This window comes from Eumetopias jubatus, unplaced genomic scaffold (genome assembly GCF_037043125.1).
Source record: "Eumetopias jubatus isolate StellerSeaLion01/CBP00866 unplaced genomic scaffold, mEumJub1_p1.0 scaffold_10, whole genome shotgun sequence".
Taxonomy (NCBI): Eukaryota; Metazoa; Chordata; class Mammalia; order Carnivora; family Otariidae; genus Eumetopias; species Eumetopias jubatus.
Window position 1 is genome coordinate 124,480,399 of NW_028274816.1, and position 10,046 is coordinate 124,490,444.

Here is a 10,046-nt window from a genome sequence, read left to right on the forward strand (position 1 = left end):
TAAGCTAGAAGACAAAAGAATGATATAGTCAAAGTTTTGAGAAGAAATAAATGTTAACCTAAAATTATAAACTGTCATTTAGTGCAAGGACTTAAAGATATCTTCAGAACAAAAATTCAGTTTACTATGAATAGATCATCACCAAAGAATGTACTTCAAGAAGAAAAAGAATAACTAAGCAGATCTCCAAGAATGGTGAATAAAGAAATTGGTGAACATGTGGGGAAAACTAAGCAAATGCAGATCGCATAGAGCAATAATAATGTCTAGTTGGGAGGGGAATAAAATCAGATAGGGATTTTCTAAACTGGAATACACATACCTGTGGAGATAAATGAAAACTCTGGAATGTACAGAGGCACATCTATTTTTTTTTTTAAGATTTTATTTGTCAGAGAGAGAGAGAGCACAAGCAGGGGGAACAGCAGGCAGAGAGAGAAGCAGACTCCCCGCTGAGCAAGGAGCCCCAATAGGGCACATGACCGGAGCCAAAGGCAGATGCTTAACTGACTGAGCCAACCAGGCCTCCCAAGGCCCATCTATTTTTAAGAGTCAGCTTCAAGATGTTCCTGCCATCATTCTACAGGGTGTTCTCCACCTCCCCCTTCACAATCACCATTCTCCTGCTTCACAAAAGAAAGACATACCTCTTACACCATAATTATTACTGTGGTGCAATGACCCTTTGTGTAAAAAGCCTGGTTGCTAAGTAAAAGGGACAATATGAAACAGTTTTTGTTTATAAAGCCCTTTTTCATCTCCCTGCTGTCAAATAATACATCAATCCTGAAAGATAACCTCTTGAAAGTAAAGCAAAGAGAGCATTAGTAAGAAATATTGAGACTGGCAGAATTTTACTTTACTCAGGCAACAAATTCATACCACACAGCTCTGTCTTAAAATTCAGAAGTGAGAGGGTTTTTTTATGGAAAATGAAGCCAGACTTTTTCTAACAAATTAAATCTATTTTGACTGCTTGGTTTGCCAATAGGACTTTCCAATCAGTTCATATGGTAGTCATTTTTTACATAATTAGAATTAGCTGGAATCTGCAGCTACCAAGTTGACAAAAATAGGCAAAAGATTAAAAAATTATAAAAAAATATTGTACAAATGTTGGCAAGAATGTGAGAAGTTGGAACCCTTGTGCATGGCTGATGGGAGTGTAAAATGGTGCAGCCGCTATGGAAAAGTGTGGTGGTGGTTCCTAAAATTAGAATTATTTTTTGATCCAGTAATCCCATTTCTGGGTATATACATAAAAGAATTGAAAGCAGAGACTTAGATATTTGAACACCAATGTTCATAGCACTAATTCACAATAGCCAAAAAGTGCAAACAGCCCAAATGTCCATCCATGGATGAATGGATAAACAAAATGTGGTGGGGTGTGTGTGTGTGTGTGTGTACACATATACAATATATATATACACACACACACACCATGGAATATTATTCAGGCTTTAAAGGGAAGGAAACGCTGATACATGATACATGGATGAGCCTTGAACACATGATGCTACATAAAATAAGGCAGACACAAAAGAAAAAATACTGTATAATTCTACTTATATGAGGTACCTACAATAGTCAAATTCATAGAAGGTAGTATAGTGGGTACCAGGGTGAGGGAGAAGGGAAGGAGGGAGGGAGGAAGTGGGGAATGGAGAGTTAATACTTCATAGGTATGGAACCTCAATTTGAGATGATGAAAAAGTTCTGGAGATGGATAATGGTGCTGGCTGCACAACAATGCGAAAGTACTTAACGCCATTGAACTGTACAGTTAAAATGTTTAAAATGGTAAATTTTGTGTATGTTTTATAATATACACTTTATACATAGCTGTACTGTCCCAGAAATAGAAAGATGTTTAATCATTAGATAATTTGTCTTTTTCTAAGTAATAAAATCATTTTAAGGATATAAAATAAATTGTAAATTTAAGGGTTCACTTCTGGACTCTCAATTCTCTTCTACAGATCTATATATGTCTTTATACCAATTACTACAGTGCCTTGATTTTTGTACCTTTACAGGTAGTTTTGAAATCAGGAAGTGTGTGTCCTCCAACTGTTTTCATTTTTAAGACTATGTTGGCTCTTCTGAGTCCCTTGCATTTCCATATGAATTTTAGGACCAGCTTAATTTCTGCAGAGGCCAGCTGAGATTTTGATAAGGATTGCCCTGAATCTGTAGACCAGTTTGGGGAATACACCGTGTTAACCATATTAAATCTTCCAATCCGTGAACATAGGATGTCTATCCATTTATTTAGCTCTTCTTTCAGTTCTTTCAAGGCTTTGTAACTTTCCATTTACAAGTCTCGCACTTCCTTTGTTAAATTTATTTCTGACGGAAATTTTTTTTTTTAAGATTTTATTTATTTGACAGAGAGAGACAGCTAGAGCAGGAACACAGGCAGGGGGAGAGGGAGAGGGAGAAGCAGGCTTCCCGCAGAGCAGGGAGCCCGATGAGGGACCCGATCCCAGGACGCTGGGATCATGACCTGACCCGAAGGCAGACGCCCAACGACTGAGCCACCCAGGCGCCCTCCCCTTAGGATTTTATAATAAAATTTAACGTTCTCTGGAAAAATACTGCAATCCCCAAAATTTTATATAAAGCTTCCCCCCCGAGGGTAAAACAGAATAATGAAAAGTTTCTAGAATGTTTACAAAAAAATGATGATGCCGTTTAATAAGGAAACTTTTTTTTTTTTTAAGTAGGCTCCACACCCAGCATGGAGCCTAGCATGGGGCTTGAATTCACGACCCTGAGATTAAGACCTGAGCTGAGATCAAGAGTCATACACCTAACACTGAGCCACCCACGTACCCCAAGGAAATCTTTCTTTTGTCTGTTTAAGATTTTATTTATTTATTTGAGAGAGAGACACAGAGAGAGCACGAGTGGGGTGAGGGGCAGAGGGAGAAGCAGGCTTCCTGCTGAGCAGGGAACCCGATGCGGGGCTCGATCCCAGGACCCTGGGATCGTGACCTGAGCTGAAGGCAGACACTTAACCGACTGAGCCACCCAGATGCCCCTGTTTTTTGTTTTATCTTTTTCATTTTGGGGAGCAGTCAGGCATCGCTATCTCTGTCTTGCCAAGAAGTTATTTTCAAGATGTCAAACCTATTAAAAAGTAGAAAGAAACAGTACCATGAACCCTTGAACAACACAGGTTTGAGTTATGTAGGTCCATTTATATGTAGATTACAGTACAATATTATTAACGTATTTTCTCTTAGGATTTTCTTAACACTTTCTTTTCTCTAGCTTACTTTATTGTAAGAATATAGTATATAATACATATATAAAATATGTGTTAATCGACTATGTTATCAGTAAGGCTTTCAGTCAACAGCAGCTTATTAAGTTTTGGGGAGTCAAAAGTTATACAGATTTGCAACTGCCTGGTGGGGGGGTCAGCACCCCTAACTCTTCAAGTTCAAGGGTCAACTGTATAATGAAAACCAAATACCCTCACCTAGATTCACCAATATGAAACATTTGCCACATTTGCTTTATTAGTCTATACACAAATATATGTATATTTATGTATATAAATATATGTACTTTTTAAAATTTTTGCTGAAACACTATGAAACCTCACCCTAATGTATCCCCCCAAAGCAAGGACATTATCCTAAATAACTGTAATTCTATTACACCTAAGACATTTAACAATTTGTATTTTACCTAATATCCAGGACATACCCAATTTCTTTAATTCCCCTCAAAATTTTATTTATAGCTGGGTTGCCCCCACCACCACCACCAATTCAGGATCTAGCGCAGAATCATGTCTTGCATTTGGTTGTCATGTCTTTTTAGGATCCTCTAATAGGAGAGGCTTTCTGCCTTTTCTTTTTCATACCATTTGGCATTTATGAAAGTGCAAAACCAACTGTCATGTAGAATGTCCGACAAAGATTTGGATTTTTCTGATTGTTTCCTCATGATTAGATTCAGGTTACACAATCCTGGAAAGACTATTACAGAGGTGATGCAGTGTACTTCCCATTCCATCAAATCAGGAGGCACATCGTTTGTCCCATTTTGGGTGATACTAAGTTTGATCATTTGATCAGGTTGTGGTTGCCAGATCTCTCCATTGTAAAAGTACCCTTTCCCAACTGAGAGCTTTTCCCCTAAGGTCAGGAATACGGCAGGGATGTCCACTATCACCACTGCTATTCAACATAGTACTAAGAAGTCCTAGCCTCAGCAATCAGAAAACAAAAAGAAATCAAAGGCATCCAAATCGGCAAAGAAGTCAAACTCTCACTCTTTGCAGATGATATGATACTGTATGTGGAAAACCCAAAAGACTCCACCCCAAAACTGCTAGAACTCATACAGGAATTCAGTAAAGTGGCATGATATAAAATCAATGCACAGAAATCAGTGGCATTCCTATACACCAACAACAAGACAGAAGAAAGAGAAATTACGGAGTCTATCCCATTTACAACTGCACCCAAAACCATAAGATACCTAGGAATAAATCTAACCAAAGAGGCAAAGAATCTGTACGCAGAAAACGATACTCATGAAAGAAACTGAGGAAGACACAAAGAAATGGAAAAACGTTCCATGCTCATGGATTGGAAGAACCAATATTGTGAAGATGTCAATGCTACCTAGAGCAATCTACACATTTAATGCAATCCCTATCAAAATACCATCCACTTTTTTCAAAGAAATGGAACAAATAATCCCAAAATATGTATGGAACCAAAAAAGATCCTGAATAGCCAGAGGAATGTTGAAACAGAAAAGCAAAGCTGGCGGCATCACAATTCCGGACTTCCAGCTCTATTACAAATCTGTAATCATCAAGACAGTATGGTACTGGCACAAAAACAGACACATAGATCAATGGAACAGAATAGAGAGCCCAGAAATGGACCCTCAACTCTATGGTCAACTCATCTTCGACAAAGCAGGTTTGAATGTCCAATGGAAAAAAGACAGTCTCTTCAACAAATGGTGTTGGGAAAATTGGACAGCCACATGCAGAAGAATGAAACTGGACCATTTCCTTATACCACACACAAAAATAGACTAAATTGGATAAAAAACCTCAATGTGAGACAGGAATCCATCAAAATCCTTGAGAAGAACACAGGCAGCAACCTCTGGACCTCAGCAGCAACTTCTTCCTAGAAACATCACCAAAGGCAAGGGAAGCAAGAGCAAAAACGAACTACTGGGACCTCATCAAGATAAAAAGCTTTTGCACAGCAAAGGAAACAGTCCACAAAACCAAAGGACAACCGACAGAATGGGAGAAAATATTTGCAAATGACATATCAGATAAAGGGCTAGTATCCAATATCTATAAAGAACTTATCAAACTCAACACCCAAAGAACAAATAATCCAATCAAGAAATGGGCAGAAGACATGAACAGACATTTCTGCAAAGAAGACATCCAAATGGCCAACAGACACATGAAAAAGTGCTCCACATCACTCGGCATCAGGGAAATCCAAATCAAAACCTCAATGAGATACCACCTCCCACCAGTCAGAATGGCTAAAATTAACAAGTCAGGAAACGACAGATGTTGGTGGGGATGCGGAGAAAGGGGAACCCTCCTACACTGTTGGTGGGAATGCAAGCTGGTGCAGCCACTCTGGAAGACAGTATGGAGGTTCCTCAAACAGTTGAAATTAGAGCTACCATACGATCCAGCAATTGCACTACTGGGTATTTACCCCCAAGATACAAATGTAGGGATCCGAAAGGGCACACACACCCTGATGTTTATAGCAGCAGTGTCCACAAGAGCCAAACTATGGAAAGAGCCTAGATGTCCATCGACAGATGAATGGATAAAGAAGATGTGGTATATATATATACAATGGAATATTACACAGCCATCAAAAGGAATGAGATCTTGCCATTTGCAACGACATGGATGGAACTAGAGGGTATTATGCTGAGCGAAATAAGTCAATCAGAGAGCACAAGTATCATATGATCTCAATGATATGAGGAATTTGAGAAACAAGACAGAGGATCATAAGGAAAGGGAGGGGAAAATGAAACAAGATGAAACCAGAGAGGGAGACAAACCAAAAGAGACTCTTAATCTCAGGAAACAAACTGAGGGTTGCTGGAGTGGTGGGGGGTGGGAAGGATGGGGTGGCTGGGTGATAGACATTGGGGAGGGCATGTGCTATGGTGAGCGCTGTGAATTGTGTAAGACTGATGAATCACAGACCTGTACCCCTGAAACAAATAATACACTATATGTTAATTAAAAAGGTAGTAAAAAAAAAAGTACCCTTTCCCTTTGTAATTAATAAGTAATCTATGGAAAGGTACTTTGATTTTGTTTTTAAGATTTTATTTATTTTTTGACAGAGAGAGAGACAGCGAGAGACGGAACACAAGCAGGGGGAGTGGGAGAGGGAGAAGCGGGCTTCCTGCCTGAGCAGGGAGCCCGATGCGGGGCTCGATCCCAGGACCCTGGGATCACGACCCGAGCCAAAGGCAGACGCTTAATGACGGAGCCACCCAGGCGCCCCTGGAAAGGTACTTTGAGACCACATCTTATTCCTCAACAAAGTCATCCAGTGCCATCTATCAGTGATCTTTCCATGAAGGTTCTGAAATTGCCCCTAAAGGAAGCTGTGGCAAACACTGTTCATGGACCACTGAAATCTCTCTTTCCCTGGCACAAGATTAGACTACATTCCCAAGCCCCTGGTGGCAACATGTGGAATGTCATTGGAAGGGATGTGTACCACTTCCAGGCCTAGGCGTTAGTATGATGTATATACTCCCTCCATGCTTTCTTTCTACTTACTAACTAGAACCTATGGCCACCTGGCCTTGACCATGGAGATAATAATGCCTTAGAGCAGGAATCAGTAAACTACAACCATCACGGGTCAAATCAGGCCCAGTGCCTGTTTTTGTAAATGAAGTTTTATTAGAACATGACCACATTTGCTCATAGACATATTCTCTATAGTTGCTTTCACATAATAAATGGCATAGCCCACAAAGCCTAAAATATTTATTGTCTGGCCATTTACAGTACATTTTACATTACAGTAAAAGTTTGCCAACCTCTGCTGTAGTATATGGTAAGCACTTGATAAGCGAGAAATGTTAACTCTCCCATTACATGGGCCCCTTGACTTCCCCCACCAGATGTATTTGAAACACATCTATCTTGGAAAAAAAAGCCTGACCCTAATACCTCCCGCTCTTTCCTTTTCTAACTGTTAAGCTTCTGGAAACACGCTCTAGTTATACAAATTCCAGGATCTTGCTTCCAGCCCTCTCCCACACATCAATCAGTCCACCTTGCACATTAGGGCCAGATGCATCTTCCTACAACATGACTGTCATCCCAATCTGCCCTGCTCAAGATCTCCTACTGTCTACTGCCCTGACATCAAACCTAATGGACTCTTAGCTTTCCAGACCCAGTAATCTGACCCTTCCTCCCCAAATCAAACTTAGCTCCACTCCTACCTGACAACCAGAGCTGGGACAAGCGTGAGGTGAGGGAGATATTCCCCAAGGCACAAAACTTAGGTGGTACCAAAAACTCAGTAATCAGGATATATAATATCTTAATGCAGTATTTTTTTTTTAATCAAAATTAAGGGGCGCCTGGGTGGCTCAGTCGGTTAAGCATCTGCCTTCAGCTCAGGTCATGATCGCAGGGTCCTGGGATCGAGTCCTGCATCTGGCTCTGCGCTCAGCGGGGAGTCTGCTTCTCCCTCTGCCTCTGTGATCGTTTTTGCTCTCTCTCAAATAAATCCTTTAAAAAATAAAAATAAAAATTAATGCAAAAAGATCTATGAACAACAAAATATCCAAATTTTTAACAAAGTCTTTGAGAACTAACTTGCACCCACTCTGCCCCTCGATCTACGTTCACGGGGTCTTGGACGTGAAAAGAAGGTAGCCACTCAAAACTCCACGAAACCCACAGATCTCAAAGAGAGATCATTCTGAATCTCCCCCTCCCACAGCCCCCTTGCTACACCTCCAACACCACCAGAATCTTAGCTTTTGTTGATGAACGTGTAAGGTTTTGGCTTTGAGGTGTGAAGCCATCTGCAGATCCTAGAGCCACAGTGGCTTCCCAGGTCTTAGCATTTTCCATTAGCAGGTGGCAGTGTCCGCGAGCCAGGAGGCTTTCGTACACAGTTCACTCAACAATGACTCCGGCTTTGTGTTAGTGAAATGGCAGATATGGAACCCTCAGTCCAGCAGGAAAGGTGTGTGGAGACAGAGAGTCAGATCAGTGTGGCTCAGAGTGAGAGGAACAGACGTGTCCCAGAGAACGCCGCCAAGGCTCAGAGATGGCAGCAGCAGCACCACCAAACAGACAACAGCAGGGGAGGAGGCCTTTGGGCCTTCAGATACGCAGGGAAGGGGGGGGTGGGAGCTGCGAGTAGTGTGGGTGCGTTTTAAGGAGAGAGAAAAGTGAAACGAAAGCAGAGGAAAGAACTCTACAGTTGCTGCCAAACAGGAAAGCGGCGGGTCCCTCCTCTGAACACCTCTCAGCTGGGGTTCCACTTCCAGCACTACTGGGCTAACGGCGTCCATCTCATCACCGTACAAGTCATTTTCAAAAGGTGCTAAACATTGCCTCATCTCACTCAGAAAGACAGGGAAACTGCTTGGAGACCCCCCTCCCCTTTTAAAAGTCAGTCTTTCACTTCACCCTTGCTTTGGGTGGGGGACTCTGCGGACTGATGAGCCGTCCTCCCTCCTCCCCAGGGCCATTTGCCTTCTACCACTTATCTGACCTCAAGTGAAGAGCTGCAGTTCCCCCACTAAAGGAATTTCAAACATAAGGCAGCAGCTGCACAGAGACTTTTTTTTTTTTTTTGGATAGAAAAGCCTTGCAGGGAAAGTGCTTGGCCTTGCAAGTCTTTATCTACAGATAACCAACTTGGCCGGGTGTGAGGTTTGCTGAGGATCAGTCACATTAGCAGCTGTACACTTACACATTCCCTGGGCAAATCCCAGCTTCGGGGCCCCACATGCCCTCCCCCGCCCCCCAGCAAGCAGTTCTAATCAGCACGCAGTGCAGCTGAAAGCCACTGCTGGGGCTCGGGCTGAGCACCCTGCCGCCAGGCCCCTCCGGAGTAGGTGTGTGTGTATAGGGGGCTCCACCTGCCCCTCCGGAGTGGGGAGTGTGGGGGGGCTCCACCTGCCCCCGACAGGCCCTGGGCCGCCAGAACTCTGTGCTCTGACCGCATTCAGCCACCAGTGCCCTTCATCCCTTGCACACCACACCGGAAGCTTCACCTCCCTCCCCTGCTATGCTCTCCTGCCACGGGCTCTGTCCCGCCGTCCTCCCTAGTGAACAGCCCCCTCCTCTCCAGAGCCCAAAGCCCTCCACACCCTCAGCCTTCACCTGCTGCAGGAACGGACACCTGGCTCCCTGCCCTCCCAGGTCTCGGCTTCCCCACGGCCCTCTCCAGTGGAGGCCGTTCATTTGTTCACACACCTGACCTCAGGGTCAGGAGGTGGGGTCACGGGCCTCCCTGCTCCCCAAGGCCACAAGCTCACCCTCCAATCTCTGAGGTTTAAGCCATGCCCCAGCCCGTGCCCACCTTCTCCTGGTTACTCCTCTTGGCAACAGGCTCACAGCCTTCTCTCCACCCAACTGCCACCACCATCTTATGTGGTCTTCACCGTCCATCCATCACACACCCTGGCTCTCTGTCCCTTGACCCCATCTCCAAACACCTTCCCCTGCACAGAATCTCTTCCGACACCAGGAATTCTGACCTTGTGACATTGTGCCCCTCATCCTAATCTCCCCGCCTTCCGGCCCATTCATCCAGTCGCGCCCACCATGCCGACCCTGCCTCCTCGGCCTCACACCCATTCCCTTTCCCACGCTCCCCAGGCTGCCAGCCTCTCTGGTCCCACACGGCCTCCACCCTATCCAGCTTGAAGCGCATGCTCCCTCTCTGCAATCGCTCTCATCCAACGCCTCAAAATCACCACTGTCTTTCTGAACCCCAACCCTGCATAAGTCAACAGCCTTTTTT